Here is a 21,748-nt window from a genome sequence, read left to right on the forward strand (position 1 = left end):
CTCTCCCTTTCCCCCTGCCACGCTGTGAGGCAATTACCAATCCAGTTCCTGTGGCTATATAGCTACCTAGCCTGGATTTCATAGACAGAAAATCGTACGAAACACAAACAGGAAGCAGGCAAGCAAACAGAAACCCAACGAGAGTAAACATCGAAAAGAAAGCGGATCATAGCTAAAATCGAAAAACTTTAAAATGGGTCCAAGGGGCGAACAAATGACCAGGCATCGCCTGGTAACCTGACGACATCTGCCACCATCGACTTTACCATGCCCTCTGCCTGATGGCAAGGGCGCTCACATGCCCGGATGATGTGGCAGAGGGGATTTGCCGGAGGTTCGGTCCTTGTGGGAACCCTGCAAATGGACTTTGGGCTTCCACTGTCATCTGTGACCTTTTGCCAACCAGGTGTTCACAAGTAAAGCTCTGATACTAGTCCCTCCTTCGGATTTAGAGTCCTTTATTTACAATCCTTGGATCACGCAGGCTGGTGCGCTCCTTCCATGCAGACGTAGTTGATGCCTCACTTCGATGGCTGCTTGTTTGAAGGCAAGCCTTGAAGAGCAGAGCGTGGGGCAGTTTTCTGAGTCAGAATCGACTTGTCGGCAGCAGGCTCGGTTTGGCCGGGTTCGTCGGCCTGGCGAGGAGTACCTGGAGATGCGTTAGGACTGGGTCCTGTGGAAAGGTTGGCTTACTTCCACTTCCTGCTGTGTAATTGAAAGCCCCCCAGGAGCTGCCAATGCAGGCAAACACCGTGGGTTGTGGGGGCGTGGTCCTGTGGTGTTTGGGATAAATTGGGCATGGCTGAGTGAGAGCAAGCCTTTACTCAGACAACCTCTTCTTCACAGAAGTACAAAGAGAGTACGAAAATGATGTTGGAAGAGACGTTGAAACAAGGCAGTTACAAACACGTCCGAAGCGAACCCCTTCCCGGATAAACAACTGCCTTGCCAGGTGCAACTCAATCTTACCTCATCCTGGAAGTGATCCCCAAAGGGCCTTCTCTGGTCACACCTGGTTCCCATGACTTGACAGCAATAAACGCTGCCTTTTGTGAAGCATGCTGTGAAACACAACCAGTCGCTCTGACCTGCCTGGTGGCTGCCCAGGTCCGCCTGTCTGATGGGTTCGTGGGATCTTCTCTCTCCAGACACAAACAAACACAACTGGCCACTAGCTTTCACATGCCTGTTGGGGTGCAGAGCGCACGCCTCTTGGACAGATGCAATGGCCCTGGCCGCAGGCGCTGTAGCGCTCCTTGGTGTAAATAGAGCCGCCCCGTGGCCTAAGTCCCTGGATGGATGTTTCTGTCCCTGGTCAATGTCAGCAAGCTGAGCGAGCTGGGGGATGGTGGTCTTTTGGGGAGTGTGGTTTCTGGTCTGCATTTTGAAGTCCCAAGCACCATCTTGCAAGGCAGGGCCTTCCAGTGGGCCAGGCAGTGTTGGGGCTGGGCTGGGCAGGGCAGGGCAGGGCAGGATTGGTGGCTAATCATTTGTATCCCTCCAAACAATCAGTATCTAGGTTCTTTGTAACCTGCTGACAAAACCTAGGACACTATGTGACTCAGGGCTAGTTATTTAGCCTGTCTGTGTGAGAAGTAGAGGTTCCCCTCACGCCCCCCGCCCCGCCCCCTGCCTCCATTCCCACACAACAGGGCCCAGTGCCAGTTTCCTATGAACCCCTGACGTTTCGCTCTATGCCTATCAGGCTGTTCTTTCGGTGGAACTAGGGTGGCGAGTCCTGCCTCCCGGGTAGTCCTGAGGGCTGCAGTCTCTGCGTCAGGTGGTGAAGTCACTGTGTGGACGGACGCCCCTGTGACCTGAGGTAAAGCCGCTGTCAGCTAAGCGAACAGGATTCCTGAATTCAGAGCTCCTTTCTCTTGGGGACCAGGGCAGGCGACTTCCTATCAGCCTCTGCGTCCAGCTGCTCTGTGGCTAGAGTCCTCCTCTCAGCTGCTTTGGGCTCTCTGAGCCCTGTGCTCCTTCCTGAAGGCCCCACTCAGCCCGCTGGAGACTTCCACACATTTCTAAGAGGAAGCTGCTATTTCATCTCATACCCTACTTAATCATACTTGATAGCTCTTGACTGGGCGGGGGTGGGAGTGGGTAGGGGGCGTGCCTTAGGCCCAGCCATGGAAGTGTCTGGCATTAGACTTCCACACATTGTCACCGAGTCGATAGCAACCCTCTGGGACAGGGTAGAGCTATAACTCTATGGGACTAGAAAGCTGTGAGGAGCGTTTGAAGTGGTTTCGAACTGCTGACCTTGCCTAAATGCCACCAGGGCCCCTGGCATTAGGCTTTAGAGGTGCTGATTTGGGGTGACTTGGGAAACATTCCTCTTCAACACCCAGGCAGCACGATTCAGTGCCCCCATTCACACTCCAGGGTCTGTTCACTGGTCCTATCCCTGTCGGCTGCTCTGCCAAGGCCAGCTCACCTGGGTTTTCTCAGACAGCTGGGCACTGGGTACCAACCTCCCAGATCCCTTAACTCCTTACAAGAGCCCTTGAGGCCAGCACCCCCCTCCCTCCTGATACCCCTGGCACTGTCCTAGAATGGCTCGGAATGCAGAAGGAAATCTGCGTGGGGGTGGGGAGGGGTGGAGTAGAACCAGTGCTGTGGAGTCAGAGGATAACTGTGTGCCCTATGGGTGGTCAGTAGATGGTGATGCGGGAAGTCTGTGGCTAGGCCTTTCTTCCAAGACACTTTACGGTAGACGACTCAGACCTCGCAGCGTCTAGTTAGCAGGTGAGTGAGTCCATCCAGAGACTCTGGTGGGCATAAAAAATGAAAGACAGTAGGAGGCCCCCTGGCTTCTGTCCGGAGTGAACTCCCGGGGCCTGGCACAGAGTCAGTGATTCGCAAAGATGGATCCGAGGTGACTGATCTCCATGTAGGTGTATCAAAGGGGTGAGGCAAATTCTTGCAACACCCCTTGCTTGGTTGGCTTCGGACAACCCAGAGAAGAAGAGCCAACTCTCAGGGGATCTGGGCTGGGCATGAGCTCACCTCCTAGCGGCTGCCTGCCAGCAAAGCAGGGCTAGTGGCAGCCAGCAGGAGGGTGGCTTGCAAAGGGACGGGGACAGGGAAGCTGTCTCACTCCCTCACCAGATCTGCTGCCGAGAAACACAAACCACGGGCAAACTGCCCTCTCGTGATAAGAAGGCTCCACAGTTTCCAACATGCACTGGTTCTGTCCCTTGAGTCCCCCATCCACCTGAGCCAAGGGACATGTGTTCTTGGCATCCTGGTTTAGGGGCGAGGCACCTGAGACCCAGGGACATTTAAGGGAACATGTCTGTGTTTACCTAGCCAAGCCCAGATTCAAACCCAGGTCTGCTTGTCACCCGCCAGGTGATCATCTTGTTGACTCACTCCCAGTGGATCTTGGCCAGCAAGGAAGCTAGTCCTTTACTTCTGTTGGAAGGAGGGTGGGGGGACCGCTCAGTTACCACACCTGGGAGCAGAGACCCCCTACTTCAGGACAGCCCAGGGAGTTCCTCCTGGAGCCCTGACCTCAGAATTGGCCAGGTCGGATCCAAAGCTAGCGCCTACCAGCACTGTGCTGTCCGGGGAGGCGCAAAGGGCCTCAGTCTCTTTTCCTAACTGAGGTGGGGCTGGGGTGGGGGCGCTGGCGCGATGATTCCGAGATTTCAGGGTTGTGTTAGGACTCCCTGGGAGAGTCGTGCCGTTCGCGGGCTTGACTGGGATGTGACCAGCCAGAGGCCAGAAGCAACTCAGAAGACCAGCCAGGACATCTGAGAAACACCAGCCATGGGAAACCCTCAGGGCGGTTCTGATCGGACCCGCACGCACGGGGCCTGCATGAGTGTGGACCGGACTTCACAGTGCCAGGTGGTGGTGGTGGTGGGTGTCTGCTCACTCAGGAGTGTTCTCTTGACAGGACACCCAGCTCCACAGAGACAGCCCTGGGCCAGGCCGAGCCTCGCAGATGAAAAAGCACCGGCCGTCTGCAAAGGCGGCCCCGGGACGCATTTTTGTGCTGAGTGCACACTTTGCCGGGAGGAACACGGGCAGACGCACTGGGGCGCTAACGTCAGCTTCTCCGAGTTTTCCCAGGAGAGCTCAGAGATGGGGAAGACCGTGTCTATAGAGAGAAAGGGAAACCGGAGAAGTGGCCAAGGAGGACAAGGCCTAAAATGAAAGGGACATGGAAACCTATACACCCCCCCCCCAAGGGGGAGACACAAAAGAAGGTCAAGGCTCTCTGAGCGCCCGAGAAGGGCCCTTGGGCCTTTTTCTGGTTTGTTCTTAGTATTCAGAACTCCAACTCCCTGCCATCGAGTTGATTCCGACCCGTAGCGCCCTGTAAGAAAGAGAATTGTCCTGCAATTCCTTAAGTGAGTAGCAAGCCTCCCCTTTATTCTAGGGAGCGACTGGTGTTCTCAAACTGCTGGCCTCGGGGTTGGCAACCCAGGACACCACCGGCCCTCCTTTGCTCTCAGTATCGGGCGAAAAGGAGAGGCGAGTCTCCTGGCCTACTCACCGGAGAGAGGTGGAGTCACTGCTGCCGACAACAAGCAGCCGTCTGAGCCGAAAGACACGACTGCCGTTTTTTAGATGACTATTAAAAAAAAAAAAAAACCCAAACAAATGCAGCTGAGAAGCCGGGAGAAGCAAGAACAGGAGGGAGATGGGGAAGAGGAGGGCGAGGAAGACAAGGAGGAGTTCGGAGAAGATGGTAAAGCACCGTGCTTTTGTTTCTTGCCTATGAAGCTTATCATGCCCCTGTCCACAGCTCACTCCTTTAAAGAAGAAACAAACAAATAAACAAAAGCACAACCCTGAAATGGAAGGCTGTGTAAGATTTCTAAGAATGTAAGATGTGTTTTAACTGAACACTTTTAAAAACATTGAATTTGTAAACTGGAGACCCTGTCGGATGTGTCCTGGATTGCCTCGCCTGGTGGCACTTTGCATCACCAGCCACCTTCCTGGTACTGTAGCAAACTCAGACCAGCCCCACCGCCATCAGGTAGATTCCGACTCCGGAGACGCGTAGTAGAACTGCTTTGCGGGGTTTCTGAGACTGTAAATCTTTGTGGACGCACCCTGTCTCATCTTTCTTCTGCAGAGCAGCTCGTGGGTTTGAACCACTGACCTTTCGGTTAGCAGCCCAATGCTTAACCGCCAGGTAAAACACACGAAACCCATTGCCATTGAGCGGATTCCCGCGCATACCAACTCTGACCAGGTTTTTCAGGACTGTACGTCTTCACTGGAGCAGACGGGGAGTGGCTGGTGGTTTGAAACCCTAAACCTTGCAGTTAGCAGCCCAACACATACCCACCATGCCACCAGGGTTCCATTGGATGAGTAAACGAAATGAGGCCCGAAGGAAGAAAGAATGGTAGTGAAGTCCTACTGTGTGCTCCACTGGCTCAGGCATTCTGACCCCTTGCATAATGATATAAGACGAGAGAACCCTTATGGAATAAGCATTATTAGACCCATTGACTGCTGAGGAGACAACCAGATCCCATCTGTTGCGATGTAGTTGATTCTGACTCATGGCGACCTGTGTGCCGACAGGGTGGAGCAGCTGGCAGGGTTTGCTTGGATGTCATCTTGATGGAAGCAGATGGCCAGGCCTTTTTTGGGCAGTGCTTTTGGATGGATTCTACCGACAACCTTTAGATTAGTGGGGAAGGGACGAAGGCTCAAAGATGATAGAACTAGGGTTGTTCCCCAGGGGACTCTGATGGCAAAGTTGTGTTTCTTGTACCCCACCACGAGGATAGGACCACCACCCTCCTCAGGTCAAGTTTCTGGACTCCTTGCCCAGTGCTCTTTTCTTGGCCCATAGTCCCCTCACTCGGCTCAGAACCTTCAACAGATATTAAATTAGGAGTCCAGGACTGTGCTTTGCTTTCTGGGGGTGGGAGTGCGGGTGGAGTAGGGGGAGGGTGGTCCCATTTCGAGCATGCTCCGCTGACTTGCCACTTTGACAGAAGGACCTCCTTCCTCTTGGGCAGAGTTGGGTCCTGTCTGCACAATTCAGATGCCCCTCTAAGGAGCCCTCTCACTGGGCAAGGGCTGGCCAGGTGACCTGGCACCCACACTGCTGATCACACCTGTGTGTGTGTGTGTGTGTGTGTGTAATGCTCCTACCTGTCAGACCTTCTTGGGAGCCCACCTGGGGTTGAGGTGGTTACTTCCCTCAATTGAGAATGCATTCCAGTGAGCTTATTTCCGTGGCCCGGGAAGAGGGGTGAAGGAGAGGGGTGAGAAGGGGTTAACTTCATCTGGCGGGTATTCCTATTTTGCATCTATCTGCATGTCAACCTGATAGGGTCTCAGGCTTTCTCATTGCATCATCAGTGAAACAGGATCCAGGCCACCAGGGAACCTGGAGATGGCTACACCGTGATGTCCCCTGCTGGGCAACAGGGCCTCTTCAGAGATAACCAGCCCCATTGCCATGCAATCCAGGGGGACAGAAGAGAGAGGCAGGGGGCTGGTGTTTGTCTAGAAGCCCTGGTTCAAAAACCATATGGGACAGTCAGGTCCTTTCAGTCTGCGTAGAACTTCCCCCTGGGGTTTCTGAGCCTGTGAATCTTTATGGAAACAGACCTTTTAATTCCTTCAGGCTGGCGGCTGATGGGATAGAACTGATGGCCTTTGGTTTATCCACGGGATGCTTTCACCACTGCACCAGCAGGGGCAGGGAGGGCGGAATAGGCAGGGCGCACAGGTTTGTCCCTGGTTCCACCAGCCAGGGACCTCGTGGCCTTTGCGTCTCTGGGGGTTTAGCCCCAGGATTCAGTTCGTGAAGGAGTAGGGAGCTGGGTGCAACTCAGGTTCACGTCCCCACCCCCACCCCCAGTGAGCTCCAGAGGCTCAGGGGGTGCAGAGTTAACACCTCCATCTGCTAACTTAGAGGTGGACGGTTAGTCCATCCAGAGGCTTCCTAGGAGAAAATGCTCCTTTGAAGCAATCAGCCACGGAATACTCCAGGGAGCCCACCAAGACACACCCAGGTCGCCTTCAGCCAAGAGTGGGTCAAATGGTGGCCGGCACCCAGCCTGTCGAGTTTCTCTTTCCCCCACTGCCCCGATGGTGCCCCCCGGCCTTGGTGATCCTGCTCCCTCTCCTGAAGCACCCTCCCCAGCTCCTCCTCAGGCTGCTGCTGCTCTCCTTCCGTCAGCGACACCCTCTGGCTGTCAGGGCCTGAACTTGCCCTCAGATTCTCCAAGCCGCCCCCCGCCCCTCCGCCCCACTGTCCCACCATCATGTTTCTCCCATCCCCCCACAGGGCAGGCTGGCCCTCCACAGGGTCTGTTTCCACACCAGCTCTTCAGGGGCCAGTGAGTGTGCTGGTGGTGATGGTGGTGGTATTGTGTGCTGACCAGCCCAAGCGCTCTCTGGGGCCCAGAGCCAGGGGATTCACTCAGTCTCAAGACGGGGCTTTCCTACGAGGATGGCTTTCCTCCCCGGAGTGAGTTTCATTATTATTATTTTTTTATTCCCAGACTATTTGGGAAGCTGGCTGCCATGGGAACAGTCTTTGGAAAGCCCCAGCCTCTTTCCCAGCCCTTCCTCCCATACTAACCCCGCCACTCTGCCCCTCCACCACCCCACCGGCTCCGCCATTCCCTCTTAATTGGTTTTTGGTTCCCTGGCTTTCAGGCGGGTCTGTTTATTTTGATTGCAACTACACAGAACAAACCTTTAATGAAGCAGCTTGTGGGGAGAGCCCGCAGCAGTCGCCTGCCTCCAGGGAGTGGGGGTGGCGGCTGGCCAGGGACAGGGCAGTCGACTTGGGCCCAGCCTTCCTCCAGGTACAGTCTGGAGGCGAGGGAACAAAGATGGCTAGCCCTCCCACCTTCCTTCCCTCCTCAGCCAGGAAGCCCGCACAGCCCTTCCCACCAGCACCAGGGTTTGCCAGGAGCTGTGCCTCAGTTTAGCGGTGCTCCTGGAAGGGTGCCTTCTGAGGCATCTCATGCTGCAGAAGAGGGGCTCAGAGAGATCCGAGAACCCAGCCAGGACGCCTATCCCTCAACACACCCTGTCCTGAGACCCCTCCACCACGCCATGTCTTCTCCTTGAAAGAAGGCACCTGCCATGGACCAAGAGTGTCCTCACTCCCCCACTGACCAAATGGACAGCTGATGGACCAGGCTGGGCTGTTCTGCTCACCATGGAGCAGGGGCCTTGCTGTTCTGGGTCTTGGTTTGTCCATCTATAAAGCAGAGCCCCTGGACCTTACCCAGAAGCCTCTGGGTGGTACCAGTGGTTAAGGAGTTTTGCTGCTGACTGAAAGGTTGGGAGTTTGAGCCCACCCAAAGGTGTCTCTTCGGAAGAAAGGTCTGGAGGTCTAATTCTGGAAAGGCAGCCATTAACAGCACAGGTCTGTTCTGACACACCATAAGTTGGCACCTACTGGACGGTCATTATTGTTGTTTTGGGACCTTTTGCTAATTATTGGGCTTCTTCTTGGACAGGTGTGCTTGCCACCCCCAAACCAAAACCAAACTCACTGCCTTTGAGTCAACAGAACAAATCACCGCCGGTCCTGAAATCGCGTCACAATCTGTCCTATGTTGAAGCTCATTGTTGCAGCTATCATGTTGTGTTAGTCTGGGTACTTTAGAAAACAGATCCACAGAAACTCATGTAAAAGAGAGGGTTTTATATAAAGATTATGTGTGCATCAAGAAAACATCCCAACCCAGTGCTGCCCAAGCCCACAAGTCCAATATTAACCCAAATGTCCAACACCAATCCACAAAGTCCTCCTCCATCTCACAAAACAGACCCAATGATGCTGACTGCAGGAGGAAAGAATCAGTGAGTGTGTAAGCATCTCAGCGCTGGCAGGGGTCTCCAAATGGCTGCTCCAGCACCCAGGCTGCATCGGGGTAGGTCCATGCGGCTTCTCAGGGAAGTCTCACAGGAAGTGAGCCTTGCCAGCTAAAGCAGGGAACTGGCTAAGGCAGCTGCACCCTGGTCCAATCATCACAAAGCAAGAGACCCGAGAATTAGAAAGAGGAGGCCTCAACAAGCCATTTATCCCTCCGCCCTTCAATGAACCCCACATGTGTTTATCGGCCAGGTTGGCACAATAAACTAACTACCTCACATGTCAATCCAGTTTAAGATCTTTCTCTTTTCAGCTGCCTCTCTGCTTTCCCAATGTGATGACCCCTCCAGGGACTGGTCCCTCCTGAGAGCATGTCCAAAGCACAGAGGAAACAAAGTCTCGCAAACCTCGCTTTGAAGGAGCCCTCTGGCTGTACTTCTCCCAACACAGATGGCGGTAGCAATGCAATTTCATGTCGACTTCATAAAAGAATGAAGGGGTGGAGTTTAGCCTGTCAATCAGGACACAGCCTGAGGATGTGTTCTCAACTCCCTCCCTTCCTCCCAGGAGGTGGGACACACTCTCTCTCTGCTACACCTTCCTGTTGACAAGCCCCATGGAACCACGCTGATGGCAGCCAGAGCCCCAGAGATGGGTCCACACACTTTCCACGCACTGGCCTGCGATCGTCCTGCATTGGGCACCATTGCATGTGTTGCGTGAGTCTGAAGAGGAATTCATGGGCTACTATCGAACTTAGGAGCTAATATTGAACGTATGGAATTGATCTGGATTGGGCTGGGATGTTTGATAGATGTATAACTACTTCTTGATATAAAGTTCTCTCTTACACATAGATGAGTGTCGATGAATTTGGTTCTCTAGTCAACCCGGAGGAGCACATAGACTGCTTTGTTTGTCTGGCAGTCTACCTGGGTCATGTGGGTATTTTTAGCCTTTGCAGAGGGAGTTTTGCTGCTCCACACACACTCGGGATTTCAATGGGAAGGAGAAAGGGGGAAATGGAGGCAACGAGGGCGTATCCCAGGGCATGATTCGAACCATTTTACTCAGCAGGGCAACTGAGTCAGAAGGGAGCCCCCAAAGGGGTGAGCCCCTCTCTAATGAGCTGCAGCTGCTCACAGCCTCAGGCTCTGGAGCCCCACAGTGTGGATCTCACACACGCCAGGGGGATGTTCCCATAGCACCCTTCCCGGCACGTTACTTTCCTGCTGAAGTCACCCTTCCCCGCAGGCACAGTCTAGATTCCTGGACTTGGTATTAAAGGCTCTCTCTGTTCAGCCTATAAGTCACCTCCCAGCCTGACTCTTGTCTGCCCCGTTCTCCGCTTGTCTTCTTCCCCGCACTACTGTCTCTCTTCCTCATCCCCACAGCCTGCTCTGCTGCTTACATCTTCCGTAGGGCGTGCTACCTTGTGGTACTCAGCATTCCCTGTACCAACCGACTCGGAATGTAAGGTTCCACAGGGGTGAAAATGGGCCTTCTCTCTCTCTCTCTCTCTCTCTCTCTCTCTCTCTCTCTCTCTCTCTCTCTCTCTCTCTCTCTCTCTCTCTCTTTCTCTCTCTCACTCTCAGAGCTTTATCTTCATGTGAGCCTGTGCTGTTGGGAGATTTCAGGCAGAGTGAGGGGTGAGCTCCCAGCAATTCCAAAAGGCAGTGGTGATTCCGTGGTGACATGATGGGGACGCCACTCTCGATGGCTGGGGTGCACCCTGCCTCTTTAAATGTCTTCTGTACAACAAGCAAAGAGCATTAGTTTCACTCTGCCTTTGCTCGTCAAAGTCAAAATCATCTTTGGATTTCTTTCGGTTAGCGAAAACAAGTCCGAAAAACAAACACGCAATAAGGCACTCACTGCCATCGAGTTCAAAGTCAAAGTGAACTTAGAGGACAGGGCAGAGCTCTCCCATGGGTTTCTGAGACTGTACATCTTTATCGGAGTAGAAAGCCTCATCTTTCTCCCAGGGAGCAGCTGGTGGTTTTGAACCAATGGGAGCAGCTGGTGGTTTCGAACCACTGAACTTAAGGTTAGGAGCCGAAGTTGTAATCCGTGATGCCACTGAGGCTCTTTTAAGCACATACTAGGGTAGGCATTTTGTAACTCTGTGTGTGTGGTGGGGTCAGGGGGATGACACCTCTAGCTCATCATGGTTTCATTTGCATTTTTCAATTGACTAATGAATGAGGCCCCTTGAATGAAATTCTTGGCCATTTTTATGGCTTTATCTTTTGATTTGGCCCCCTCTGAGGGAGAGAGATGGGAAGGGGCTCTTGGAGAAAGAAGGTGTGGGACCTCTGGGTGGGGAGGGTGCTTCAGGAGGCCCCGTGGGAGGAGTGTGGCAGGGAAGGGGGCGGCAGTGTTTTTGGAGGCCCAGCCACAGGAGAGGCAGTGAGACGAAACACTGGGCACAGGGGTAGCTATCTCTGTCTCTTGCATGCACTCGCTGCCACGTTGATTTTTATCACTGTTGTTGATTTCTATCACTGTTGTTGATTTCTATCACTGTCGTTGATTTCTATCACTGTTGTTGATGAGTGCGTTGATTTCTATCACTGTCGAATGGAAAGAAGCACATTGACTTCATAGGGTTATAAGGATCCCTGGTGCCTAGTGGAGTAAGTGTTGGGCTGCTAGCCATGAGGTCCATAGTTCGAATCCACTAGCTGCACTGTGGGTGACAGAGGACGCCATCCTCTCCCGTCAAGAGCTGCAGTCTTGGAAACCCTACGGAGCAGTTCTGCTCTGTGCCACAGGCTTGCTATGAATCAGAATGGTCTCGATGGCAGTAGGCTTCCTTTGTTGGGAACAAGATCTCAATGAGCTAGAGGTGTGAATAGTGTCTGGCTCATGATAGGCAAGAATAGTCTGCTGGCCCCAAGAGCTGTTATTAGTAGAATGACTGAGCAGAGAGGCCTGGAACAGCGGCTCTAGAACTTAGGCAGCTTTAGCAGCAGAATGTCCTGTGAATCCTCTTTATCTAGACCCTCACACCTTATACATTGACTCTCACCTTAAGGGAGTATTAGCACTTACCCGGCTTCTGCTATCCTGCCCTAAGGACGGCCCAGGCCACAGGCAATAAAATAAAATTCTTTTATTTTGTTTCTCACAACATGCTATTTAAGAATTGTAGATTTACCCCCACTATCATGATCCCAATTCTACCTCACGAATCTGGCTAGACCAGAGGATGTACATTGGTACAGATAGGAACTGGAAACAGGGAATCCAGGACAGATGACTCCTTCAGGACCAGTGGTGAGAGTGGCGATGCCTGGAGGGTGGAAGGAATGTGGGGGAGAAAGGGGGAACCGATTACAAGAATCTACGTATAACCTCCTCCTTGGGGGAGGGACAGCAGAGAAGAAGGCAGGGGGAGACGTCGGACAGTGTAATATATTACAAAATAATAATAATTTATGAATGATGAAGGATTCATGAGGTAGGGGGGAGTGGGGAGGGAGGGGGAAAATGAGCAGTAGATATTAAGGGCTCAAATAGAAGGCAAATGTTTTGAGAATGATGATGGCAACAAATGTACATATGTTCTTGACAAAATGGATGTATGTATGGATTGTGATAAGAATTGTATGAGACCCCCAATAAAATGATAAAAAAATAAATTAAAAAAAGAAAAAGAATTATAGATTCACCACGCAGCCAGCACAGACGCCATCCTGCTTCCCCGTGTGCCCTGGATTTGAACAGCAGCTTCTGAGGCGGTGTGCGCAGCCTGCTGTCACATAGAGGCTGTCCTAAGGGGTCCTGGGGTCAGCCCTTGCCTGCTTTTTCTTGTCTCTGCCCTCACTGATCTCTGCTGTCCCTAATCTAGGCTCCAGACAGGGATGTAAGGTGTCTTGGGAAAATCCAGGGCACTGTGGCTAGGCTCCCCATTGGTCAAGTCATCACATCCAATCACACCAAGTTTCAAAACAAGAAGCATGTGATTAACACCCCAAGCAAGGCCAGTTCAAGATCGCTGGGGCCGGAAGATGTACATCTCCAAGAAGTGGGCTGTCACCAAGTTTAATACTGATGAGTTTGAAGACATGGTGGCTGAGAAGGGCCTCATCTCAGATGGTTCTGAGTCAAATACATGCCCATTCCTGGCAGCAGTGCCCCACCTGACCAGGGGCCACCAATAAATTGAACTTCGTATCTACAAAAGACAAAAACAAAGACATCCCCCCGCCGAAAAAAAATTCCCAAGAATGATCAGTTTAGACTTCTCCGTTGGAGTTTGCCCATTTTATTTACGCTACAATGAAACCAGTTAACCAGACTTAGCTTCCTAAAAGTGATGGATATAATTGTGTTCTTCATCAAACCTCACCTTTTCTTGTGTTTTTTCCCCCCTGAAATCTTTTGTCTATAAGAGGAAAAACGACCCTTGAATTGTTAGCAGATGAGTTCTGATAAGTTCATGACCAATACTCGCCCCAAGATTTGAGAAGCTTAAGGTCTTGCTAGGTGAAGGTCTTCGGAGGATGATCTTGATCTTGGATCCCTACAGGAAAGTGTTACAAGCTCTATTTTCCCTCCAACCTGACTTTGTGTCCCTCAGCATATATTTGGGAAACAAACTCTCTCAAGGCCCCGTCTGTTGAGGGCTGCAGCTGGATCTAGCCCAAGCCCTGGCGCGCAGACCAGCACATTTGGCCGACCCTTAGCAGCATACGTGAGGTCATCACCGAGCAAGTGTACACTGCTGGCAGGCTGATGGCTACCCGTGGTAGTAGTTTCATTATGACACACGCTCTTGCACATCTCACACAACAGCATGACTGTGGCCAGAATCACAGGGACCAATGGGAGGAAACTTCAATAGACACAAAATTGTCCATCTTCGTGATAACCTGAAACCAGAACCTTCAACTCTTTTTGAAAAGGCCCAGACAGTCATTCTTTTAGACTGTGTGAGCCAGATTCTCTACGACACCTACTCCGCTTTGCCACGGTAACCCCAAACCAGCTCTGTTCTTGTTGTTAGGGGTGTCCTGTCAGTTCTGACTCATAGGGACCCTGGGAACCACAGAACCAGGTGCTCGATGCCATCCACACAATTGTTCTTGTAGCTGATCCCACTGATGCGGTCACTGTGTCAATCCCTCTCGTCAAGGGCTTTCCTCTTTCTCACTGTCCCTCCACTTTACCAAGAACGATGTCCTTCTCCAGGACCTGGTTCCTCCGGACCACATTTCCAAAGCACGTGAGACGAAGTCTTGCCTCATCCTTGCCTCGAAGGAGCAGTCTGGATGTACTTCTCCCAAGACAGGTCTGTCTGTCCTTTTGGCAGACCATGGTACTTTCACTCGTCTTCACCGACACCATAGTTCAAATGTATCGATTCTGCTTCAGTCGTCCTTATTCAAGGTCCAGCTTTCACATGGGTATGAGGTGATTGACTACACCGTGACTCGAGTCAGGTGCGCCTTAGTCCTTAAAGTAATCGTGCTTTTCAACACTTTAAAGAGGTCTTGTGCAAAGAGGAAGGAACAGTGGTTCGAAAACGTGGCCTTGCTCATAGAAACGAAGCTGGAGCTTGCATGATGGAATTTTGCAAGACCAACAATTTCTTCATAACAGATACCTTTTTTCAACAACATGAAAGGTGGCTATACCCATGGAATTCTCCAGATGGAATACATAAAAATCAAATGGACTGCAGTGGTGGGAAGAGATGATAGAGAAGCTCGTTATCAGCGGCTAAAACCAGGCAATGACTGACTGTGGAACAGACCTTTGATTGCTCATATGTCAGTTCAGGTTGAAGATGAGAAAATTGAAACAAGTTCAGGAGAACTGAAATATGATCTTGAGTCTATCCCACCTGAATTTTGAGAACACTCAATACCGATTTGCTGCATTGAACACGAATAGCAGAAGACCCGATGAACTCTGGGAAGACATCAAGAATATCATTCATGAAAAAAGCAAAAGGTCATTAAAATGACAGCAAAGAAAGAAAATATCAAGGTGGATATCAGAAGAGCCTTGGAAGCTTCCTCTTAATTGCAGAGTAGTTTAGGCAAATGGAAGAAAGGATGAAGTCGAAGATCTGACCTGAAAATTTCAAAGGGCGGCTAGAGAAGGCAAAGTAAAATATTCTAATGAAATGTGCAGGGACATAGAGTTAGAAAGCCAAACAGAAAGAACATGCTCAGCTCATCTTAAACTGAAATAACCCATTCAAGTCTCGAGTTGCCACATGGAAAGAGTCTATGGGCAAAACCAGCTGTAAGCAGTTCATACACAGTGAGCATGGTGTGTGCCAACAACATTTTATTTACAACAAAAGTCTGCGGGCCAGAATTGGCCTGTGTTCTATAGTTTACTAAACCCTGCTAGTGCATACCTCACTTGCCAACAACATGCTCTTGGCAGAACACTTAAGGTGGAGCATGTATGGGCACTAAGATCTCAAGGCCCAGTTGGAAACTTCCAGTTGAATTTGAGTTTCATCCAGTTATCCTCTGTGATGGGATATGACCATGGTTTCTCCGCCCCCCCCCCCTTTGGTATGTTTGTTTTTAGATTTGTTAAAGCCTTTCTCTATGGAAGGCACCAAAAATTTAAAAAAACTATATTCAACTTTATGCCAACTTCTTGGGGGATCCCAATGGACTGATACCTACCAGTTGCTGTTGAGTTGATTCCAACTCCCAGTGCCCCCATTTATGCCAGAGTCAAACTCTTCTTCAATGGCTTTCTCCCAAGGTGCTCTGGGTGGTCTCAGACCTCCAAACCTTTCCTTGAACAGCTCAGTGTGTTACTGTTCACACCACCCAAGAGCTGTGTTAGTAGGTAGGCATGCTGAGTTTACCTCAACCCAAGTCAGTCTCACTGCCATCAAGTTGATTCTGACTCATAGTGATCCGATAGGACACAGTAGAACTGCCCCTTTGGGTTTCCAAGACTTTACATCTTTACACTAGCAGGTGGTCTCAGTGCCCCCCACACACACACACATGGAACAACTACTGGTGGGTTCAAACCCCTGGCCTTGCAGTTAGCAGCTTAATTGTCACCTGCCACATTACCAGGGCTCCTGTCGTGAAGGAGGTCTGCACGACATTATTGCTTTCGCAAAAATCCCACACACATGCTATTACCAATCTCAGGCAAATTGGAGGGGACAAAGAGAAACCTCGAATGAAAATGAGCCAAAGGTTCAGAAACACTTCCGTTTTCCTGGTCTGAAGTCCCTTCCTGGGTTTTAAGAACAAGACCAACAACTTTAGGCATTCATCAGTTCTCTCCTGAGTTGGTAAGCAAACAAACAAACAAACAAAACACATTTTTAAAAACTCACTGCCAAACTGGTTTCAACTCAGAGCAACCCCACAAAACAGGGTGGAACTGCCCGATTCGTTCGTTTCTGAGACTTTACAAGGATAGAAAACCCCCTCTTTCCTCAGAGCAACTGCTGGTTTCCAACTGTGGGTCTTGCGGAACTCGGTCCAATGAGCAACCACTGCGTCAGTAGGACACCTCCTGAGTTGGTTATCTCCGCAAATCAAGAAATGTGTCTCTAATTTTAAACTCTGCCCCACTGCAAGCAGATAGAGCCCAAAACTGTATGATATTCAGCGTACCAGGCTTGTGATCAACATCCTCATAATCAAGTCCCGTATGATCCGAAATTTGCTTCTTCTGGAAGAGACATCAGAGAAATGAAACCCTTGGCTGTTGATGGAAAAAGACTTTATTCATTACTGCTAACACCTAGCAAAGAAATAAGATTCTATCGGTTTGCAATTTGGATATGTGCATCTAAGTTAAAAAACAAAACTTAAACTCACTGCTACCGAGCCAATTCCGACTCACAGTGGCCCTCTAGGACAGGGTAGAACTGCCCTTGTGGGTTTCTGAGACGGAAACTCTTTTGAGCAGTAGAAAGCCTCAGCTTGCTTTCTTTAGGCATCTCAGCCAGAAAGGCACGAGTCATCCCTGGCGGCTGGGAGGCCGGGCCAAACAGAACCTCGTCAGTGAGGAGCCTTCAGGAAGTCTCCCGTGGTAGACACTCTAGAACACTCTCCTCTAAGACCTTCATATTGAGCCGACTGCAACAGGCAGTAGAAAGATTGCTCGTAAAATCTGCAGAATAAGGCTGTTGAATTCCTGGAGCCACAAATTTACATTCTCTTTTCTTGCCTAGTACTTTTCCGTTACTTTTTCATTTCTTTCCACTTTGCTATTTTGTTTATTATGCACACAGCTCTTGTAGCCTGTGGTAGTTACATCATCTGTTGTCAACTGAAGAGGATTAAGAGCGAAGGGGCGGAGTTTAACCTGTCAATCAGGTCGCAGCTTGATGACCTCATTTGGAGGCGCTAAGGAGATAATTAGCTCCCTGGAGGCAGGACACACACTCACTCCCTTGGAGACTCTCTACGCTTCCTGGGAGACATTCCAACTGAGAAGACACATGAAGCCGTGCTAGAGCCCTGGAGCTGGAGGAGCCACGTGGAGACCCCTGCCAGCACCGAGATGCTTATAACGCCACTGGATCCACATGACTTTCCACCCACTGGCCTGTGATCTTCCTGCTTTCAGAGTCATTCCATGTGTTGCAGTGGGTATCAGAAAACACTCCGAAACTTGCTTTTGAACATAGAGAATCTCAAGTGACTAGAAGAAATAGATAAATGAGAGATGAACAGACAACTTCGAGGTAAGGACAGCTTGAGAAAACAAGGTAAAATATTGTAATGAAATCCGGAAAGTCACGGAATTAGAAACGCAGAAGAGAAGCACTCACTTGACATTTGTCAAACTGAAAGTATTGAAGAAAAAAACTTCCGTCCTGAGTTCCACTGTGGGAGGGAGGATTCTCTGGACGACATCCTGAATGATGTAGGACGCATGTAGGACGCATCGAAAGAAGAGGAAAGAAGTGCACAGATTCATTGTGCTAAAAAGAAACGCTGATTGTAACTTTCAAAAGGTAAGAAAGGGGGAACTGATCACAGTGATCGCCATATAACTTCCTCCCACGGGGATGGACAACAGAAAAGTGAGTGAAGGGAGACATCAGTCAGTGTAAGACATGGAAACTAATGATAAATTAGCAAGAGTTCATGAGAGAGGGAGGGGGGGAGGGAGGAGAAATAAATGAGGCTCCGATAACAAGGGCTCAAGTAGAAAGCAAATGCTTTGAGAATGATGAGGGCAACAGATGTACAAACATGTTCAACACAATGGATGGATGGATGGATGGATTATGATAAGAGTTGCATGAACTCCCAACAAAATGATTTTTAAAAAGAGTTATGGTGTTATCACAGGATACTGAATATACTGGACTGTCAGGAGGACAAACGCATCGGAAGAAATCCAGCCAGAACGTTCCTTGGAAGTGAGGAGAGCAAGACTTTGTCTCGTGCGTTTTGGACACATGATCAGGACGGACCAGTTCCTGGAAGAGGAGATCCAGCCCGTTTCAGAGGAGGGTCAGGGAAAAAGAGGATCATAAACAAGACCCTCGATGCGATGGATCGACACTGGGGCTGCAGCAGTGTGCTCAGAAACACCCGGGCAGGACTGGGCAGCGGCTCCTCCTGTTCTACAGAGGGTCAGTGGGAGTCCGTGCAGCTGGACGTCACCTAGCAACCGCGAGGGCGACCTTTCTGATACCCAGATATCTCCATGTGATTAACCTCAACCTCCAGTCATGCGAAAATGGCACCAAGCCAACGCTTCTGCCAAACAAATCCCAGCCGGTTCCTTGGGGACCAGGGACACAACAGAAGAAGAAACAAATCCTGGGGAGATTTTTTTTTTTTTCTCGTAAGTTTGCTACTTGACGGGAGTTACTCAGCTCTACTCGGGAACAGGTCATTCATTTTCTATCACGTCACATGTCACCTCCATCCTCTGCCGACTGGGACAGAGGCACCCAGCAACAGGTCAGCCTCATCCAGTTGGTGCCCCACCAGGTGCCATTTGATCTTGGAAACGGCTGTCAAATCTTGCCTTGTTCACAGGAAATCCAGGGCGGATGATACCTTCAGGGCCAGGGGTGTGAGGGGCGATACTGGGAGGGTAGAGGGTGAGTGGGTTGGAAAGAGGGAACCGATTACAAGGATCCACATGTGACCTCCTCCCTGGGGGACAGACAACTGAAAAGTGGGTGAAGGGAGATGTCGGACAGGGCAAGATATGACAAAATAATAATTTATAAATTATCAAGGGCTCATGAGGGGGAGAGTAGAGCGGGGAGGGAGGGGAAAAAAGAGGACCTGATGCAAAGGGCTTAAGTGGAGAGCAAATGCTTTGAAAATGATGAGGGCAAAGAATGTACAGATGTGCTTTATACAATTGATGTATGTATGGATTGTGATAAGAGTTGTATAAGTCCCTAATAAAATGTTTTTAAAAAAAAGAAAATAAATTTCATTTAGTAAAAAAAAAAAATCTTGCCTTGTTAAAAGCTCACAGACAGTTGACCCCCCCCCCCCACTGCACCGTGTATCCAGGAACTAACCGCTGTAGTCTAGTCTGGAAAATGACCTGGAGGGAACCTTGACTCACTTTTTAATTAATCATCATATTAGGGATCTTATAGCAATTCATAAATCAATTGTATTCGCCCACTTGTACATATGTCCGCATCATCATTTTCAAAACATCTTCTTTCTACTTGAGCCCTTGGGATCAGCTCCTCTTTCCCCCCTCCCACCCTTGTGAACCCTTGATCAATTGTATATTATTATTGTTATTTTCATATCTTACACCATCTGCTGCCTCCCTTCACCCACATTTCTGTTATTCATCTTCATCAGGGTGTGTGTGTGTGTGTGTGTTAAATATCTATCACTGTGATTGGTTCTCTCCATGAGGGTAGGGGACAGGTGGTGTGTGTGTGTTAAATATCTATCACTGTGATTGGTTCTCTCCATGAGGGTAGGGGACAGGTGGTGTGTGTGTGTTAAGTATCTATCACTGTGATTGGTTCTCTCCATGAGGGTAGGGGACAGGTGGTGTGTGTGGGAGGGGGGCAAAGGGAGAGAAGGAAGAACCGATTAACTTTTAAGTGCATCAGCCTTAGCTTGTTGCGATTTTTACAACGAGGTGCACTGTCATTGGAAGAGTGTGAAAGACATTAGCATTTCATTTAGCTAAAGTTACACAGAACTTTCCAGAGATTTTGAAGCTTCACAGACAAGTTGAAACTCTCTGACCCAACTGGTAATGGACAATCATTAGTTCAGGGCTTGGGCTTTTTATTTAAGCTCTTCCGGAGGTCACCCGCACCATTGTCAATAGTCTGTGTTGCCCTTGGGTGAATGGTGAGGGGGTACGACCATCTCTCTTTAATTTGAAGTAGAAGTTAGGCTGCGATCTGCAAAGTCTGTAGTTCAAGACCACCAGCAGTTCCTCCAGAGAAAGATGGGACTTCCTACTCCGTAAACAGTTACAAGGTCTCAGAAACTCCCAGGCGACAGTTCTACCTTGTCCTTGTAGACTTGCTATGAGTTGATATTGACTGAAAGGCAGTGAGAGACAGAGAGGTCACCTTGCTCTCTAAGAGTTAACCAAGTGGACAGAGGACAAATTTGGTTTAGCCTGGGTTTAGTCATCTGGGATTCCAGGAAGTGTCGACAGCATCCTGTTCTGTGTCTTCCACGTGCACAGCAGTGGCCAAGCTCAGACTCTCTGCAGTCTGGAATGTCGTCGCACATCAGATGATCCACCCACTCAGCCCCAGACAAATGGCCCAGGAGGCCCGGTCCCAGTTTAACTCCAAACTGCCAAGTCCCTCTAGAGCTCCTGACACCAGTGTGGACTTGCAGTGAGACTGCTCTTGTGGCGGATCCTTGGCTTTGGCCAGAGGAGGGCCCGACAGGAAGATGTCGAGGGTAGGGATGAAAGCAACGCCTGCTGTCCCTCATGCCATAATGCTCACAGAGCGCCTGAGACGCTTGCCGCACTCCGTTCCCACTCGGTCCCGGCCGCATGTAGGCAGACAACAGTCAGGACGAACATTTGCTTTACTTCTGATATGCACTGTCCCCGAGAACAAGAAACACTACAGCCCCATTTCTAAGGGGATATCATTTTAGGGTGACCTGTGTGGCCTTCGCCCTGGTCGCAAGAAATCAACGAGACTCGGTTTGCTTTCATCACGGGGTTTACTGTTTGGGAGAGGAAGGAGGCTTTGCATAGGGGTTACTTCGGCTTTGTTTTAATATCTTATCCCTGCACCCAGATCTGTCGGTCCTTGAAAGTGCTGGGAGAAGTTCACCTTATGTGTTGGAAGAAAGAGAGAAGAAAAAGGAATTTTCTTCGGAAAAGAGAGATTTGGATCCTGAAGGAGAACAGGTATGCATGTATTAATTAATGCGTGAATTTGTTCGCTTGCTAACTCAACAATTATCCTGGGTCTGTCATATATACATGGCCCTGTGCTCTAAACCCAAACTCACTGCCATCGAGCCATTGCAGACCTACAGCGACCCCCTGAGGGCTTCCAAGACTACCTCTGGTTATGGGAGTAGAGAGCCCAGTCTTTCTCCAGGGGAGCTGCTGGTAGTTTCAAACTGCCGCCCATGCTGATCTCAGCCCAACACACAGCCACTGTGCCACCAGGGCTCCTGGGCTAGGTGGCGGGAACACAGCAGCGAACAGACAGATATGGTACAGCCCGTTCAGAGCCCATAGGGCTGTTCCTTGAAGCCAGAGCCTTGTTTGGGCTCCCTCCTTAGTTGAGCCAATTTATTTGTCTAGTCCAGTGTTCGTGGTTGGGGCGGCGGTGGGGGTGGGGGCGGTGCTCTGAGGAGAACCCACCCGAAACACACCGCAATCGAGTCCATGCCAACTCCTGGTGCCCCTCTGCAGCTTTCTAAGACTGTAAATCTTTATGGCAGCCCTGGAGGCCTGGTGAGTTATGGGCTGTTAACT

At 50.2% G+C, this 21,748-nt stretch overlaps 1 pseudogene; it reads left to right on the top strand.

Moving 5' to 3' along the window:
* Positions 1-12,499: 12,499 nt before the first annotated feature.
* Positions 12,500-12,622, top strand: LOC142431188 (small nucleolar RNA SNORA70; annotated as a pseudogene).
* The last annotated feature ends 9,126 nt before the right edge of the window (positions 12,623-21,748 follow it).

Source organism: Tenrec ecaudatus, chromosome 17 (assembly GCF_050624435.1).
Source record: "Tenrec ecaudatus isolate mTenEca1 chromosome 17, mTenEca1.hap1, whole genome shotgun sequence".
NCBI lineage: Eukaryota > Metazoa > Chordata > Mammalia > Afrosoricida > Tenrecidae > Tenrec > Tenrec ecaudatus.